Below are 19,839 nucleotides of genomic sequence, written 5' to 3' on the forward strand. Positions count from 1 at the left end.
GTCCTCAGAACACGCCCCCACTCACACACACACACAACAAAAGCCCAACCACTGCTAACGGCTTTCATATTATTTCTGCTACATCTCCAGAGTTTAGAAAAGTTTAGAAGAGAGTTCCGATTACAAAGCCACACACAGGACGGGTTTAAAGTAATCTTTGGGTTTAGTCACAACTTTCCAATGAAAGAGCCGGCAGCAGGGAGAGTGTTTATGTCAGCATCTCTCTGCACTGGTATCATCTATGGTGTAAAGACAGTTTCTACTGAAGCAACTAAAAGCATGCTCTGTCATTTTTGGTTCCATTTTAAGGATGTCTTTTCGGAGTTTAGCCTGGAATTCATTGTCATTGTTTGGGAAATGAAAACGCACGTTGTAAGCATAGCTGCTAGTTTTTGATGTTATGAGAATTTAAGATGAGCCTAAACCTGATTCTCATTTTGTTCCCATTTGTTACAAAATGAGTCATTTCTACTTTTAACACAAGTCACTGTAATCAAAAGGAACTACAATTAGGCTAATAAAAACTCAAAAAACACAAGTTATTTGCTTAAAACTAGAAGAAATACTTATTTATGGACTGTATACCATTCAATTTGAATTAACACTGTTAGCTTTTTTAACTTGTTTTTCCAATTTTGCATGCTTGTGTGGAAATTCTAGATTTTGAGATACGATTAGGAAAAATGACCTGCTGCACCTGCTGCACAGATAGTTTCTAGTCATTTTTGTCTTAATCGTTGTGGGTTTTTTTAACCATATTTTTAGGCTTCGTGCTGGGTGCATGTCAGTAATCTGTAAAGTTTGTGTGAAAGTGTTTTATCAGACAAAATAAATTCCACAGTATGAAGAATTTTGTGAGACCTGGGTCACATCATGTCAGTTCAGAAGTTAGGCTGAGGTCTGGATAATCTACAGAATGGTATTGGGATTTTTTAAAGGGCAGATTAAACTACAAATCTGAGAACATTTCACAGAAGTTTGTATTTATGAAGGAGCAGAAGGAAAACTGAGGAGGATTTTTCAATGAATGATGGGGATTTATAGCAAGAAGTAAAAAATGTTTAGACATAAAAAACGTTTTGAATTTAATTTCTAAACATGGCCTTTTTTTCCCAACAGGATGTGTAGAAAACAAGGAAAGGATAAGAAATGAGTGATAAAAAGACAGAGCTGTGATTTGATTCAGCTTTCTGCATCCTTTAGACCTGGAAATGAGACAGCCAGGGATTTCATCCTCTCCTCCCGACTTCTTCCATTTCTTCCATTCTCAGCGGTCCAAGCACGTCACAAACACGTCTTTTTCTTTCCCCCCCAAATGAAATTAGCGCTTCATGTTATCAAGCATTTTTTTGGGTGTTTGTCAAATGCTTTGAACTCACTTTGACGTTTGCATCAGAAGACCAGCAGCACTGTGGCTCACACGCATGTTTTCAGGCAGTGCAGTGACTACTGCAGTCTGTGGATTCTGCATCGTCAGATGCTGCTGCATTAAACCGCAGCGTTAATCATCTGCAAATGCAAAGTGACTCCATGACTGATGGGCAAACATAGTCAAAAAAGCGTAAAGTGGGAGTCTAGCTCACGGGTAACTTAAAATGGTTGGATGTCGGTCTGAAGAGGAGGCTGCATCCTCCGGGCTCTATAAAGAGATTAAACATTAAGAAGAACTGTGGAGCGCAAATGTTTGGGGAACTTTTGGGGTTAAAAAACAAGCTCAAATAAAGGTTCTGATTTGTTTTTCATGACAGGCGAATCTTTAAATCTTTATCTCTGCATTCTGTAGGACAGTGGTCTCCAACCCGGTCCCGGGCCGCAGGGAGAGAAAAACACGACCCACATTTTTCTGTTGAATTTCTAATCTGATTCTGAAGGAAGCTTTTTTTTGTTGTTGTTGGAAATCTACTGGATTCTCTCCACCACATCTGACTCATTCTTGACGCATGTCAAATCGCTCGGTCAAGTGTGGAAAATCCATCCTCTACTTTCTTAAAGCGGCTGCATCAAACGCTAAACTAAAACCTCAAGCTAACAAAGACAAACATGATACGCAGTAAAGATCCAGAGAGGAAACAGAATAAGAGCCTTCAACTTCAAAATAAAAGCTGCATTTAACAGTCAAAAACCAGTAGTCTTTGCTCCAGATATAGATTTTTTGTGTCAGTTGTTCCCACTGTCCATAAAAATGCAAAACATTCAGGAACATGCAGTCTAATGTTACGAGGATGCTGCTAATAAAGTTCTTCAAACTGTGGATTCACCGGTTTTATCTGAAGGAAAAGAAGCTGTGTCGCCCTTCACAGTTTGGTGACATTGTTGCAGCAATGAGAACAAAGTCTTAAAGCAACATCAACTTTGTTCTAACATCTCACCGTGTGGCAAACATCCTCAAAAATCAACTTCAACCCACTTATTTCCAAGGCCTCTGTAGTTTCAGAGGCTAAACTTGTCATTGATTTTTAACAAAGCTTCTGTGTTTCCATCCCTGTCAGTAGAAATCATTGCTTCAAAGTGGTTACCCTCCACATTCAATCAGAAAAACCCTCCTATCAGTGTTCTTCTTCTGTTCCTCCGTCAGAACTTGGCTATTATAGAAAATATGGTAATTGTCTGATCCGGCACGTCAGAGAGAGATGAAAGAGAAATGTGTAGCATTTAAGGAGGGATCCTGATCGGGCCTGTTGCCTTTGATGTGGGCTGAAAAGAAGAGGCATATCACCCTAAATGCATGACCCAGTTGCTGCTTGATTACCGGAGATGGTGGAAATACAGAGCATAAAAGATGATAATTACACGTTATGGTGGAGCGTAACGTTTTCTGCACGTTTCTGTGCACCCTGATGAGCAACACTTGTATTTGTATTCATTTCCTGCACTCATCAGTAGTTCATAAAAACCACTGCATATTCATCATCATCATAGTTCGAGAGTCGGCACAGAACCAGCCCTTTTAATCAGACAGTCCTTCTTACAGACCCAGCTTCCCTTTTGCAGCACAAATGAGAGGGGATGGAGCTCTCCCCATGGGATCTCCACATGAATCGGGCTCCCCGCAGAACCGTGTTAATGCTGATTAATGAAAGAGCATCTCTAATGCAAAAGCTGCAGAACATGCAAGGCCAGATTCTCAGGATCTCTGCAGGTCTGTGAAGCACTTCGGCTGTTACTCATTCCACGCAGACACCCCCTGCCATGGAAACACCGATTAGACCCGACTCGGCCCACCGACTGCTAATCAGGAGCGTTTGGTCAACACATTCCAAAGCAGATTATGGAGCTGCCTGAAGGAGTTGGCGAATTTTGAACCCAGTCACATCAATTGTTGGTTTGAAACCGGAGCGCACCACGACTATGGAGGACCTAACACCATTTATTGATAGAATAAATCGTATTTATAAACAAAATGTGAATCTGTTCAGTTAAGACGGTTTCGGGATCCCATCTGCATGATGAGACATTAATAAAGAATCAAAAACTGAATCAGTTTAGATGTTAACAAACAATCCAAGACTTGCTAAAGTCAAGCAAACACTTAAAAATGAATATTTGTTATAAACCGGATCAGACCAAAACATCCCCATGAGGCCAGATTGGCTAAAGTGAATTCAGTGATAGAGTGAATATTTGATCAATAGACTTGATCAGGGAATCTTCTGTGTAATTGATGTTTTAGTTTTCATTTTATTTTGGCAGTCCTAGACTGCAAGGACCGGATTTGTTTTTGCAATTCTTCTTTCCTAGGACAATGAACACACAGACTGACAAAAAAATGTTAACAGTCGGTTATAGCCGTTGTCGATTTTGAACGGCGTTAGCGTGGCGAGCTTGCAAAAGTGGCGGCCCCCTGTTGCTCGCACAGTTTTTACTAAAATGTGGTAAAAATTATTATCGTATATGAATTGGTGGCTCAAGTCGAACAAAATGACATGAAACATGATATGGAAGTCTACTCTAAATTTCATAAATCTGTTGAAGAAAATGGTTGCTAGGGAGAAAAACAAAGCATCAGAAAAGCCACAGTTCTGAAAAAAATTGTGCTTATTCTTCATGACTTTGTCCTGTGCAAGTCTGACCAGGTTGGCAGGGGCATAAGGTTAGAGTGAGGGGCATGTAGCAGCTGCTCAGCCAGTTGATGGAAGGGGGGATGGCCTGTGCACCTCACATCCCTGCCTGCAGCTTTAATTATTTTTGAAATGTTCATTGCATCTCCATCAAGTTAACTTTAACTAGAATAAATGTATGTCTTCTAATTAATAGCATGCAGGTGTCCCTTATCCCCTAATTGCATTTTTTGTGCTAAATTTAGGAAGAAAAAAAGATTTTTTTAGAAATACTTCAGAAAACTAAATCTCCAGACCAGCAGCTGCAGATTAGTCTCCTCTGTGACCACAACACTGCACATGTTGATGCAGAAAAAGCTGCAGCTGAGCCTTTCATGGTGTTATAATTAGCTAAAACACAAGAAAGTCAAACAAACCTGTGAGCATTTGAGTGAATGTGAGAGCTTAGCGGTTGAAAAACAACCAATGGTGTGGACCAAAATGCTGCTACGACACTGTAGGAGTCTGAAACGCTTAATTAGCAGTTAAACTGAAACAGCAATTTAGCATAAATCTATAATTTAGTATCATGCTATGAACTGCAATCCAGTGTTGGAAAAAAGAACTAAATTTGATAAATTGCAACAATTATTTTAATCTTTATGATGAAACCCTAACTATTATCGTCATTATGGCTCACTTTAAAATGAAAACTCTGCTAAAATACTATAATTTAATAGCAAAACTACTGCCAAGACATGTAGACGTACAAGTTTTTGTTTTAGATCAGAGCTGGATTCTGTTCATAGTATTTGCAGGTGGAGTTTTGGAGAAAAACCATGGTTTTGGAAAGTTTGCAGTCATTTGTCACATGGAGGACTTAAGTTAACCGATGTGAGCGTCTTGCTCAGTTTTTAGATGAACGCCACCATCGGGCTCAAAGACAGCAGACAAAAAAAAGAGAGAGAGAGAGAGAGACAGATATTTGCATGACCAGGAAGACAAAAACACAGCGTCAAGCAATAACAACAAAATGAGCAAAATCAATCAGAAACCAAACAAGCTTGAAACTAAAACAGAGCTTTGATTATTAGAAAAAATCAGTAGATGTTTGAAAACAAGAAAAGAGAAAGAAACAGGAAAAACACACATGAAAGGAAAGGCTTTTTTCTAACTGATCGTATGGAAAAAAGAATAAAAATACTTCCAATAGTGTCAATGTGAAAGGTTTTCTTCAGGTTTTGGTGGGTGAATTGATTTTGCACAACACACAAAAACCCCACAAACCTGCTTTAAAGAGATGCGTGAATGGATCTGCAGTCTCAATCAATCGATCACGATTTGTAGAGCAACTTTCATCAACATGGTGCTTGACACAAAAGACAAATAGAAACCTACTTTGAAAATATAAGAAGTTATAAAAGATTAAAAGCCACATCAATAATCAGTCCTCGTGTCACCATAAGGAACGTCCAAACCCCTCAGAGAGCAAAGGCCGTCCGCTCCAACACTCAAACATGTTGGTCATTGCTGCTCATGAGGAATGTTAGCAATGCCAATGAACAGTGGGCTCAACTATATGTCACTGCTATGATCCACTTAACAGATCAGTGGGCTAGTAGTAGAGTGTCTGCACTAAGATGGGGTTCAAATCCATGTTTGGGCTGAACTGAAGACTCTTAAAATGGGATCGGATGCAAAACTCAGCATTAAGGGGTCGGCACATGACTTTAATAGCGGCTTACCTCCCCCCCCCGAGGGGATGAGTGAAATACATTTGCCCCCCCGCCTGTCTGTCAGATGATGGGACTTTAAACATTGACCATGACGATCCCAGCCCTGCCAACGTGCACTTTTTTTATTTATTTTTATTTTGACAGTCTGAAGGCGAGACTTCTGGCTCAGACGCTGCATAAATGTTTGCTCTTCCAGCTTTAAGCTTCCTGATGCAGCAGAAGCTCAGCCTCATATTGACCGGACAGTCAGGTTGTGTAGTCGTACAGTTGAGGGCGGACCTTCAGAGCAACGGCATTCATGTCTTCTGCCACATGGTTTATGTAGATTAAAGACGACCGATTCTGCAGAAGCCAACACCTCCTGTTCCGAAATTTCTCCCCTTTTTTTCCTTTTCCTCCTTAAATTAAAATTTTTCCAATACAATCAAGAAAAAGAGCAGAAAAAAAATTAAGTCAGAATTTATATTAAATGAGAGGGAGGGGGTACCATCTTGTTATTGACTTTCCATCAATAATCTTGTTTTCTATTGAGTCAGTTTGAAGATTTGTTTCGGCAAAAGCACCTTTATTTTGAAATCTAAGCCGAAATCTGCACGTCATATGGAAAACGCACATTAATTAAAATGTTTTATTAACAATAAAATATCAAAATTGATTGAATTTACACGTAGTCAACAAAGGAGAGTGACCTAAAGGGGTTTGATTCCTCACACGTGCCGAACGCTCACTCAGGCCTTTCCATTGTTGTCACCTGGACACCCCCCCACGTTCTTCCCACCTCCACCCACTAAAAAGGTCTTCAAAGAATAAAAACAAAGAGTGTGAGGTGTTCTACGGGCCTCGAACTCCCCAGATACGCCTCTGATGGCATCTGTGGGAAATGAGCCCAACTCACAGCAGGACGTCCTCAGATGTTCTTCGTCCTTCTCTTCACTTCTAAGAACTTCCCTTTGTTCTGGCGGCAAAAGCAGGAACGCCTTTCAGTGGGCAGAGAGCTTCTCATCAAAAAGAGACTTTTCCTCGAAGGATTTCTCTTGAATCAGTGAAAGTTTGTCCCCGTTTTTAAAGTGACTTTTTCTGAAGCAGGAGGTTTAGGAGAATCACCTTCAAAATCTCCGTCGTCATCATTTTTACCTGCTTACAGCTCGTCAAAGACAGACCAGGTTATCTGGAAAATGTTGCAGGAATTTCGTTCTTCTCTGGGTTGCAGATTGAGCAGAAACCTCGGGAGGAACAACTCTTTGTTTGCACAAAACATCCGCCTTAAACCTTAGGGTCAATCTTGAGGAAGCACGGCATTTCTTTTCACTTGTACGCGGATGACAGCCAGATCTATCTGCCGTTAAAAAAAGATGATCTCTCCATGAAGCAGCTCCTGTCATGTCTTCAGGACATTAAGGACTGGTTGGCCCTTAGCTTTTTGAGTTTTAATGAAAATAAAACAGAAGTTTTATATTTTGGACCAAGTGATTTTAGTGAACCTTACCAAGTTGATATGGGTCCCTTGACTAACTTTTTAAAAACAAATGTTTCTAATCTGGGTTTTAAACTGGATCAGCAGAAAGGCTCAATGGTGAAGTGTAGCTTTTTTCATCTTCGCCAACTTGCTAAGGTAAAACCTTTTTTAACAGCTGCACAATTTGAAACAGTAATCCAGGCGTTCATCACGTCCCGGCTGGATTACTGTAATTCTCTGTATGTTGGACTCAGCCAGTTGTCTCTCTCACGTCTCCAACGTGTTCAAAATGCAGCTGCCCGTCTTCTGGTTGGAGGACGTAAGAGAGACCACATCATGCCAATTTTAGCTTCGCTCCACTGGCTGCCTGTGAATTTTAGAGTTCACTTTAAGATTCTTTTATTTGTTTTTAAATCTTTACACGATCTTGCCCCGCTGTACCTCTCTGAACTTCTCTCTCCCTATTCGCCGGCCCGGTGCCTCCGATCAGCTGATCAGCTGCTTCTGGAGGTACCGAGGTTCAGACGGAAGCTCAGAGGGGACAGAGCTTTCTCTGTCGCTGCTCCAAAGCTTTGGAACTCTCTGCCACTGTCAGTAAGAGAAGCTCCATCACTGTCCATTTTTAAAACACGCCTGAAAACCCATTTTTTTTGCTCTGGCTTTTAATACGACATGAGACTTCTGTTATTGCTGTGTTGCTGTACTGGTTTTTATTGTTTTATCTCTCTATTTTTAATCTTGTGTTTTAAGATGTTTTAGTGTTTGTTTTCTTCTTTTCTTGTGTTCAGCACTTTGTGTCGGCGGCTGTTGACTGAAAGTGCTATATAAATAAAGATGAGTTGAGTTGAGTTGAGTTAAACAGGAAGAAAAAGCTCAGAGATCATGCATGAAACGGTATCACCTGAATCTACATGTCTGTTTGCAACACAAACCCTGTGTTCTCTTTGGTTTTAACGTCTACTTGAAATGCGCGATGCTAATGTCACCTTTTTCTCCCGTTATCTGGATTGCCTGGATTCTAACAAGGTAAGGCCGTTTTTGGTTTTTCAGAAGAGCCCTCACAGCTGAGAAACGGACGTTCAGAGAAAACCCACCCAGGCAAACAGCCTGGGTGGTCTGAAGCCTCCTTTCAGGGCTCTGTGAAGGTGGACGTTCTGTCCAGCACAGAATAAAGAGGCATCTGAAGCAGCTCAGACTCGTCTGCAGTGTGTGACAAAATTGTGGAAAAAGAAAGAAAAAAAAAAAGTCAATGAATGGGCCTTTCCCGGACAAGACCCACTCTGGAAGTACAGGACCACGAGTGTCTGGTCACATGACCTTTGGTTTGTTTTAGGCCAATTTGAAATGAATGTTTTATGATTTTTGGATGTTTGCCTTATTTAACAGATACGACGTCATCAAGCCCTACCTTTCCAAACGTTTATCAGTCATTGGACACGCCCACATGCGCCACTTTAGACATCAGGGTTGGACAATAAATGGCGACGCCTCTATTTCAACACAATTACAACCCTGTAACGGTGGAGCTGTTGGCGCTCTTTGAATTACCGTAACTCAGACCATTTAGGCTTGGGCTGCTCATTCCCGGTCCTCGAGATCTGCCCCCCTGATTGTTTCCAAGATCTCCAAGTACTGCTAGCTGCTGATTGGCTCAATCCGATGTCTCCACATTCTGACTGGACGAACACACCTGGTCCAGGTAATCAACAGCAAGCAGTACAGGGAGAGCTGGTGAACAGGCAGGGTGGTAGATGGAGGACCAGGAATGAGGAGATTTAATCAATTAATGGAAGGGATTCTGAAAGTGAGAAAGCAGTTTTGTGCTGATCTGCAACACCTTTCAGTAGTGAGGGATCCATACAATCTACGTAAACATACTGGTTCGGATGTGGAGAGAAGTGGCTTTGCCAACACTATACTAGCTTTGTGTTAGTAAAGTGTTGCACGTCGACGCAAAACCACTTTTCTCTGGGTTAGAATTTAGTTAAGAGCACAAACGGTCAAAGAGTTACAGCAGCTCAAAGAGCGCGTGTTATTTTGCCGTCACTGTCAACAGCGCCGATATTTCAGGGTGAACACTAGAGTTGTAGCTCAAGTGTTGAAGCTCGTATTAGCATTTATTAGCTTTTTTGAACAAATTCTGATGCAGACAACAGCAGCTTTTTGCTAATATGCAACACTTAAAATGCTGCACATCGGCACAAAGCTGCTTTTCTCAGCTCTGAGAAGCAGTTCCAAATACCTTCATTGCACAAGCAATCAAAGTTTTCCAATAGCTCATAGGGCGCCATTTCCTGTTTCCAGGGACAGCCCTGGTGTTGAAATCCCACTTCGATAATCTTTTGGTCTATTTTTAAAGCTCTCTCAGTGGTATTTTAAGGATAATGATGCAGTTTTTAGCCAAATTCTAAAAACCAGTGCCGTTTTCTAGGACATAGTTATTGCAGAGCGGAAGAAGTTCATTTGAAATTTGCCTCAGAGTTTTGGGCAAGGCAAAGTAAGCCCGCCCACACTTCCTGTCACCCATCTGTTCATAGACTCTGCTGATAGCTTACAGCCCCTCACACCCCCAACCTAACACAAGTGGGGAAACAGAAATGGCGATCAATATCAGAGCTATCCAGCCGAACAGTTCAGATCCAGATTCCAGTTCAGGTGAGGAAAACAAAGACGTTCAAGGATCTATTTGTCTGCAGGTGGATGATCAGAATAGAGCGCAGCAATTCTGAGCTTAATTTTCTTAATATATGTCCTCAATCATCAGAAAAGAACATGAAAATTAAAAATACCTTAAACACAATTTTTATTGGAGTGGGTCTGTAATGGGTTAACCACGAATATGAAAATGAAATAACATCCAAATGTCTATGAAGACTTTCATTCATCCAGGTTGGTTCCATTGTAGTAGGTTTAGGGGCTGTCATCTGGACTTGGTTTTAAAGTTAGAAGACGTTTCACCTCTTATCCAAGAGGCTTTGTGAATTTTTAAATAGCTGGTCGAAGAGCTGGTATATATATACGTCCATGGGGGAGGAGTCAGACCTGAAACAGGATGGTATTGTAAACTTAGCCTCCATGGTTTCGGGTCGTTTAGAGTCCTTTGTCCTCAGCTGGGGGTTGGGGAGCCAGTGACTCCCTCCCTAAACTGGTCATCTCTTTCAGCTATTAACGACCCAGGTGGAACTGGTTCAGTTTGTTTAGGTTTCAAGACACTGCCGTAGATAGCTGGAAGAATAAACCTGAGACCACCGTTCTTATTAAGAGAAGGTTTATCCTTCTTGACAAAGATGTCTTCTTTCACTCCTCGCTCAAACCATCCTTTCTCTCTGCCTAGAATTCGGACTTCACTGTCCTCGAACGAGTGGTTTGTGGCCTTCAGGTGGAGCTGCACTGCAGACTCAGGTCCACTTGGGTTGGCTCTGCGATGTTGGTAAAGCCGCTTGTGTAGAGGTTGTTTGGTTTCTCCTATATACTGTTCAATGCAGTTCTCTTTGCAGTGGATAGAGAACACAACATTACTCTGTAGCTAGGAATTTTGTCCTTTGGATGAACCAGTTTTTGTCTGAGAGTATTAACTGGTTTGAGATGAACTGGGAAATTATGTTGTTTGAAAATCCTTTTTAGTTTTTCGGACAGGCCCCAGCTGAGGACAAAGGCCTCCTAACGACCCGAACCATGGAGGCCAAGTTGACAATACCATCCAGTTTCAGGTCTGACTCCTCCCCCATGAGCGCATATATACCAGCTCTTTGACCGGCTAATTTCAGAATTGACAAAGCATCTTGGATAAGAGGTGAAACGTCTTCTAGCCCCTAAACCTACTACAACATCCAAAAATAAAACTATCCTCCAGAAAATGATCCTAAAAAGATTTGGGGGAAAAGCATGAGCGTGTTTTGTGTTGCTTCTCACGCCCACCCCATGTATGAGTCTGTGTCCTCACTGTGCAGCTCCTTCACCGTCAGACTGAGACATCCTAAATGTCTGAAGGAGCGACACCGCAGGTCGTTTCTACCTGCTGCCGTTAGACTGTACTGTACAACCTTAGCTGCTCCCAGTGAACCACGTTAACCAACATCATCAGCTCTGTCATATTTCTTTTACCCTGTGCAATAACTGATTATATGGTCATCCTGTGCAATTTTTTGGAAATGTATGTGTATATTGTGTATACATGTGTGCATATTGACTCCATAGTTTTTCTTCTTCTTTATATATCGCTCTCTGTTCCTGTACTGCTGCTGCAACAAGGAAATTTCCCCATCGTGGGACTAATACAGGAATATCTTATCTTATCTTAATGTGGCTTAACTTAAATTTTTTGAAAATGCCACCAAGTGGTTACCCAGGCGATTGCACTGGCTCCACTCGCTTTTCAGAAGGAAGTGATAAAACACAAATATTCTGTTCAAAACAAAAAAGGAAAAGAGAAAAAGGGGCTTTTAAGTTTAAACAGCCGGGTTTACGGCTCGTGTCTCGCTGTGAGTGAAAGCCTGTGCAACAAAAGCAGCATACAATGAAGTTGACATGCCTGAACGTGTATTATCTCACTGTAGCTCACAGGCTGCCGCGGTGTGTGACAGATATACTACAGGGGAGGGGGGCACGCATTTTTTTTCCACTGTATTAACCGCCAGCTGGTCTCCAGCTTCCTCTGTCTGCGACTTTGAACTATATCTGTGCTTCTTCATCTCTCACCTTGCAAAGCCTGCAACCTCTTACTCCAAGGACCAGACTGTGATGAAAAGCTGCAGCTCCACCCTAACCGTAAACCCTTGCTTTCTCACCACACCCCCCAAATACATGTGAAAATGCAGGGTTGAATGCAATATCGCTGAATGAAAATTAAACTTAAAGGGAAACATTTGGCAAAAAATATATAATGATCAAAGTTGACCATAAATAAAGAGAAAACAGCACAATAAAAAAAATAAGATTCATCTTCTAATCTGTTTAGTCCCTTTCGGGGTCACGGGGCTGCTGGAGCCTATCCCGTCTACTAGTGGGCGAAGGCAGGGACACCCTGGACAGGTCGCCAGTCTGTCACAGGGCCACAACCACACACCCATGTACACTCACATTCACACCTAGGGACAATTAAGAGTAACCAATGAAACTATGAAGCATGTTTTTGGACGGTCGGAGGAAGCCGGAGAGAACCCACGCATGCTCGGGGAGAACATGCAAACTCGGCACACAAAGGTCCCCCGTTGGTGTTTTGGTTCCGGTCCCCCAGCCGGGACTTGAACCAGGGGCCTTCTTGCTGTGAGGCAAGAGCGCTAACCACTACGCCACTGCGAACGAAAAAAATATTTTTGTGTAAAATGCCAGGTATCGAATCAGCGAGCTTCTGCACAAAGGATTCCCCATATATTTCAATGGAGGCAAAAATCCTGGAATATCTTGAAAAGTTCAAGGATTTGAATGACCAGAAGTCACAACTGTACATTGAAAAATTGTAGGAGTCAAGCGACAAAAAACTGGCGGAAGATGCTAGAATAAAAACGAGAAACAGGAAAACAGTGGGTGAAGGCTTTATAGCGTTTCAACCAATCATTTTAGAAGACGGAAAGCTTTCAAACATTTGCCTTTCTTGTGAAAAATATCTGCCTCATTCCACTGAACCGGATCCCAGCTGATGCTTGAAGAGAGAAGGACACACGGCGACATGATAAGCAATCCATCACGGGGCTAAAGCGGAGGCAGAAATCACTACGTCAGATGGTCTGGGTATTTTTGGACTGCTGGAGGAACGCAGGAGAAACCTCACAAAGACACTGAGTATCTTCACCCCCCCCCCCCTCTCTCTCTTTTTATGCATCTGTTATAAGTTGCAGAGTTGATGCAGCTCAGGAGAACTTTAGCATTTGAAAGTTTGCCTTCTTAGAGGCCCCCATGCTGGCCACTGCACCACTAGCTGTTTGAATTGCAGAAAGCCCTCACATAATTGGATCTCCCAACGGATTTCACCATCTTTCCCTCATTCTGCAGACACATTAGAGATACGATAAGGTGAAAAACCAGGACCTACGGCTTCCCTCGCAGTGATGAAACCTCCCAAAGTTTTTTTGTTTCCACACAGACAACAAACGGCTCGACAAAGCCCCTCCTCGCAGCCCGTCGGCCTCGGACAGATCGGACTCCGTTGTCTGGCACTCACAAGTGGCTTGTTATGCTGCCAATTGGGATGCAGCAAAGCCGACATTAGATGGGCTGTGACAACAGTTCGCACGGCGCCTGCAGAGACGGCGTCAGGGAGTAAAACAGATAGAGCCTGAAACTGCAGCGGCCCCAAAAGCGCCGCACAGAACGTAAATAAACAAGTAAAATGTCATCACTTTAATGTCTCCGAGGCATCAGCTGCACTCCACTCTGCATTACGGCACAAAATGGGGCTAAATTTGGCTGCCGCAGCCTTTCTTCCTCTACATCTATGGGAACAAGTTGCTTTAGTTTTTCTTGAAGAGGCACTTTGCAGAAACTTCTCCACATCTGCAGCTGCAAACCCAACCGGTTCCATTCCATGAAGTTATGCATTATTAAAAACCAAAGCAGACTTTTGGTTTTTTATCTGTCCTTGGTCAGTTAAGGTGCTTTTACGTGTTCAGTGACATATGATTCAATTACATACTCGGCTGTGCACAAAGTTTCAACATCAGCATGTTACGTCATGTGTAAACTTTGAAGCAGAGCACCTTTGTTTCTTGTTTGTGGGCCTTCACTGACCCGTTCAATCAGCCGTGCCTTTAAATAAACAGCATCACCACCTCAGTTTTTTATTTGTCACCGACCACGCACATTTTTTCCGCATAATTCCTGCTCACTCATACAGAAAATTAATACAACGTGCCTCAACAGAAGCAAGGTAAAAGCTCCCCACAGAATCCTTTCCATGTCTTTTATAGGAGAGCTAACAATGCAAAAAAAAAAAAAGACAACAAGATGATGCTTTGAAAATGCAAACATAAAGATGTCACAGTAATTGCCTCAAGGCTGTGACAATCTCACACTGTGAAAGAAAAAATCATTGCTGCGATGAACTCTATGCACAAATGTCAGATGGAGCTGAAAAGCCTGACGTCTTCTGCTTTTGCCGTCGATCTGTGATGAAAATTTCTTGCACATTTCACTCCGGAGCTCCCCGAACGGCCCCTTCTAAGCTAATGCAATGAGCTCCTCATTATGTTGGAGTCAAGAGAGGTGTCAGAGTCGATGCGGGTGCAACGCCGTTAGTGGCGAGGAGCGGAGCAGCAATGGCTGCAGATGTTCATTTGGCTGAGCAGAAAGACCCAATGCTCGTTTTCTGCAGCTCATGAAAGAGCGCCGCGCTCCCAGTGAACACAGAGGACGGGCCATGCGGCCAGGGACGTTATCGGCAGGCTCACTTATTCGGTTATTTCTGAAATCAAAAGACAACGGCAGTCGGGTCTGGCCTAATGCGACGTTTCGGTGGAGGAGAGAAAGCAGCAGAGAATGATTCAGTTGTTTTGTGGAGCGGCTCTTCCTGCAGACAGACTCTGAAGGACTGATGTAATTCGACCAAATTTAGATGTTTTTATTTATGCAACGATATCAGCAGAAGACCCAGAGGGCAAGACAGATTGGTAGAATAAATACAAAAATCAGTAATGGAGTCCTGTGATGTCTGTTGCTATGGAAAAGATAAAGACAATGTAATTACAGACTTCAGAAACTGTTGGGGTTTCGTCTCTGCAGTCTTGTTGCTGCTTGTTCTGACTGGATTCTCGCCTCTTGTCACAAAGCTCAATTAGCAGATGTCTGTCTCTGCAACACGTGAGAGGGTGTTGCGGAAAGAGCCGATAATCTCATCCCATCTGACTCTGCTCCAGCCCGTGCATGTGCAATCCAAACCGTGAGGGCAATTGTTTGCCGTGTGTGTCACTGCTGATGTTGGGCTTCACACGCTCAATAACCCAAATGCAAATTTGGAGGGACTAGGAAAGAGCTGAGAAAAAGCTTTTGTTTCAACTTCGGGAATCGGCCAGCAAATCCTGATTAATCTGGAATGCTGCTTACTGCCAAACACAAAAGGTGTCTTGGCACTCTCTTTCTCTGGGGGTATTAGTGCAGTCTAGTCCAGTCTAGAGGCTCCTCACAGCAGAACAAGGACAAAAGAAAAAAAAAGTGTTAAGTCAAAGCTGATACTGGTCCAAGCGCTGCTTCAGGCTCAGCTTTGAGAGCTCACGAAGATTTAAAAGACATTAAACCATGTTTAATTTCACCCTGAAGGGACGTCTAAGAGGTAAAAGCGGCTCAGCCGAACACAGGAGAATAGCTACACTTTTAATTAAGCTGATTGGCCCCAATCTGCTCATGTCACCTCCTTTTTCTAAGAGAAGACAACCTTCTACATTTTCAAGTGAGACCACTGCTAATGCAAATGTCTGAGGTTTTTTTCCTTCACATTCACCGTAGCAGACAGAGAAGAGTCCCACTGATGTCACATTGTTCTGTTTTTTCTGCTTTGTTGACAGACAAAATACCTCAAATGTGTAGAAACATTTCCAAAGTAAAAGTGAGTTCAATGTTATTTGACGGGCACACAAAGAAGAAAACATGTAAATAAATCAAACTTTTCATTTGAATCGATAAGATAGGAACTATCGGAGAAATTTGGGCTAAAATGTTTCAAACATTTGCACTAAAGTCTCACTCTGATCATCTTTTGATCCATTTTTGAAGAATTCCCAGTGGTCTTTGAATTATGATTTAGCCGTTCTTAGTCTAAATCCAAAAACGTGCCTTTTTCTAGGACACGTGTCAAAAATGTGGCCCACCATGCATGTCCTTTTATGTGGCCTGTGAGGGCATAAAAGTTCTTAATTTCTTAAAATAAAAACTAAAAATCGGGATGTATTTATTCACACCTAGAGGGAATTGGACTTATGGGCAACTATGCATTAGGACTTAAAGTCTGTCAATATAACCTAACCTGACAGAATCAAATGTAAAAGGATTTATGCTAGAGTAACAAGCAAACATATGTTTTCTATGCAACTGTAATTGTCACTTTAAAAAGTTAGAATAAATAAATAAATGAGTTCTTTCAAACTAAGGAGTAGTTACATTATTTTTCATTACATTTATTCACATCTATAAGTCATATCTGGCCCTTTGAGGACAACCAGTATGCTGATGTGGCCCTTGGTCTGTTGGGATGGAGTAAGCCTGCCTTCATTCATCCCTTTAATTTGCATTCTCTCCCACTTTCCTACAGTCCCTCGTAACCCCAAGATGACATTAGCGAAAATGGTGAGCAACGTTGGAGCTATCCAGACGCCAACTCCGAAGAGGAAACCCAAGACGTCCATGAATCCATTTGGCTGCAAGCGGATGTGTCGGAATGGAGCGTCTCACTGAAGCACCTGCATCACAGATACTGGCCTTTTTCTAAATGCTTTTCCTTCGTCTGCTCCCGATTCACATAGATTTGAATAAAGAAATACTCAGAAATGCAATTTTAATCTTAATTTTCTTTATGTATGAGAGCAGTTTTAAAAAAAAGGCAAAAATAACATTTTCACTGGAGCGGATCTTTAAACTTTAGTCTCAACCAGTTGCAGAGCTGGAACATTTTATGGGGGGCAGAAGTCTTTGGTAGGGTGGTAAATGGGAAGAGCAGAGTGGTAGGCCACTACAAGTGGAAAGTTTACAAAAAAGTATTTTAAACAGTTTTATGGTTGTTACAGTTATTATTAATATTAAGACAGTAGTTCTTTTAGCCACTTCTTTAACAATTCTTAAAAGAGCTTGAGAGCATGAGTATTGATGAGTTTTTGTCAATATTTGTCTACAAAGATATAAGATTGCCTCAGAAATTGTCACGGGGAGCGGATGAGGGAGTACCCAGGTGCAGAGAAGGAGAGGAGGCAGGAGGTTGCAGGGGAACGGGGGCTTTAATAAACAAAACTAAAGACACAAAACCAAAACCACTGCATACGGCAGGCTAGAAACTTGAAACACTAAACACTCGAAAGACTCGAAACAGGGAGAGCAGACTTACATACTATGGACCAGCACAGGAGGAAAGGAATGACAAGACTTAAATACATGCAGACAAACGAGACACAGGTGAACACAATCAGGAAGGATGGGGACCAAAGTAAAACTCAAAACTACAACAAACCAGGAAACACTACAAAGTAAAACAGGAAGTTAACTCAAAACATCACAGAACCAAAAACAACTTGAACACAAAAGCAGAAAAACCTAAAACCATGACAGAAATTGGGAGGGAGGGTCCCCGCCTGTGGTCCCAACTGCTTTTCTGATACAAGCAGACTACAGAGGAAAAACGTACGGGGAACGCAGGTGACCCGCATGAAAGCAAACATCCTGAAACATTTTCATAAATGCTGTTTGTGGTTTCATAAATCCTTTAATAAGATGTTCTCTCAATCAAAGACCGTTTATATTATTTGCTTGGTTCTGATGCTAGAGATTTGCAAGACACACGCTTTAGTTTCTGTGGAAACCAGTAACAACATAACATTTATTATAATTCCTTAGAAACGTTGTTATTTTGTAATCTAACACACTTTTTGTTGTGTTTGCTGTCATTGTAAAGCTCAGAGGTTTTACCTGGAAAAAACTTTGTCAATATTTAAACTGGGTTTCTATGAAATGCTACTTATTATTCACTTTTTAAATGATCAATGTAAACTTCCAAAAATAAATCACATGAACGAGAAAATAGGACAAATAGTTATCTTATTCAGTTCGTTTACAACGGCTTACAATGTCATTTAGCCAATCGCAATCAAGAAGTTCTAGTTCTTAGAAAGTGCTGGGGGCCACATGCTATTGATTTTAAGACAGGAGCCGGGGGGCTGGGGAAAATTTGAACAAGGGACACATGATCTGTCCTCCAGGCCGGACTTTGGACATGTCTGGTTTAGAGGCTCAGATCAGTCATCAGAGCCTGATATTTTTCAGCACATCTCCAAACTACAGAAGCTCAGCTGGCAGTCATGACATGACTTTAAAGGGCTGTTAGCTTTGGTACGTTTTTCACTAAACAAATAAGTCTGGATTTACAGCTGTACACTACATTTATAGGTACGGTGTAGTTCACAAATGTATATCATACGTGATGCATACGTTCCTTATTTCAAAGCATCCAAGTCACAAAAAGCAACCAAAAACAAAAAAGGACAATGCCTAAAACAGCCTAAAGTCCAAAGTTTGTGTTTTTCCGCCCTCTGTCACCGAAAACTGTCCTGAAAATACAGTATTGCAATCTGCTGCACCCTTACAAGCCCTGTTTGAATTCAGCCTGAATAGATTAGATAATACAAATCCCAGACGTATGAATCCTTTAGCTTCAGCTAAAGACTCTTAAGGTGGCGTTGACTGTGAGAATCAAACACCTGAATTGAATGTGGTGTTCAACACAGAGGGGCCATCCTTTCATCACAGCAGAACGAACATCTTATTTACATGGAAATGATTTTTTTTCCCTTTTTAGGGCATGCCTTAAAGATGTTCCCCCCCATAGCAAAGCAAAATTGAAGATGAGATCTCGTTTCTGTCACATTTACGTCTCCTAGACATAAATGAGAACAGTTTGAGACTAAACTGCTTTTCTCATTCTTCTCAAACATTTCTCCTGAGAAATAAGTCTCACAGTGAGCACTGTTTGAGATCTCAGAATTCTCTCACAACTGTCTCTTCTCCAGATCTCAATTAAGAGAAAAATGAGCCATATTATGTTGCGCTCAAGTATGTCTCAATTTGATATGCTTACTTCAAATCCCTTTTTCAGTTACGTCTTAGTGAAAGACATAAATGGTTCTGTCTCTCGTTGCTCAATAATTTAGATCTTGTTTTAGCCTCTTTTTTTATTGTCTCAGCAAAAAGAAAAATGAGAATAGTACAAGCCCTAAAATGAGTCTCATGATGACACCATTACAGTTCATCTCGAGAAAATAATATTTTTTTATTTATTTTATTTATGTTCAACTTAAAAAAGTTGTTTATTGCTTACATATTTATATAACTTTATTACAATTTCAAGAGAAAAAAAGTTAAATCATTAAGACGGTCATGTCCTCAAAAGACATATTTTTGAAACTTTTTAAAAACATGAAATTTCAAGACAACGTTGCAGTGTCGATTTAAAAAACTTTTTTTTGACTGCTTAGATAAACATAAATGAACAAGAATGTATGTTGGGTTAATGATGCTAGGTTTAGTTAAACACAAACACACGCATGCACTGGCACACATGCATACACGCACAAGTGCATATACGCACACTTATATGTTGGTGGGTATTAAACATTTAACACATTGATGTCTGAACTAAATAAAGGACATTTGGGATAAAATTTGGATCACCTTAAAGTGAACAAAAAATAGATTTTACATTTTAAACAAACAAATAAAACGCATAAATAAAAATAATCAAATAAATAAATCAACTTTTTAGGGTGGTACAGATTTATGGGGTTCAGTTTGAGTTACTTTATCTTTGTCTTTAAAAATCCCCCTTCATGCAGCCTTACAAGCTGAAAATATTTTCTGTTTTCTTGATTTTAGTCTGCATCATATTGAACAAACTGAAGCCTGGAGTAACGCGATTTGAATT

At 41.3% G+C, this 19,839-nt stretch overlaps 1 protein-coding gene across 3 annotated transcripts in view; it reads right to left on the reverse strand.

The window, feature by feature from the left end:
- tmem132e (transmembrane protein 132E) overlaps positions 1 to 19,839 on the reverse strand; it is a 477,315-nt gene that overhangs the window by 86,270 nt on the left and 371,206 nt on the right. The window lies entirely within an intron of this gene.

The sequence above is a fragment of the Oryzias latipes genome, chromosome 14 (assembly GCF_002234675.1).
Source record: "Oryzias latipes chromosome 14, ASM223467v1".
NCBI lineage: Eukaryota > Metazoa > Chordata > Actinopteri > Beloniformes > Adrianichthyidae > Oryzias > Oryzias latipes.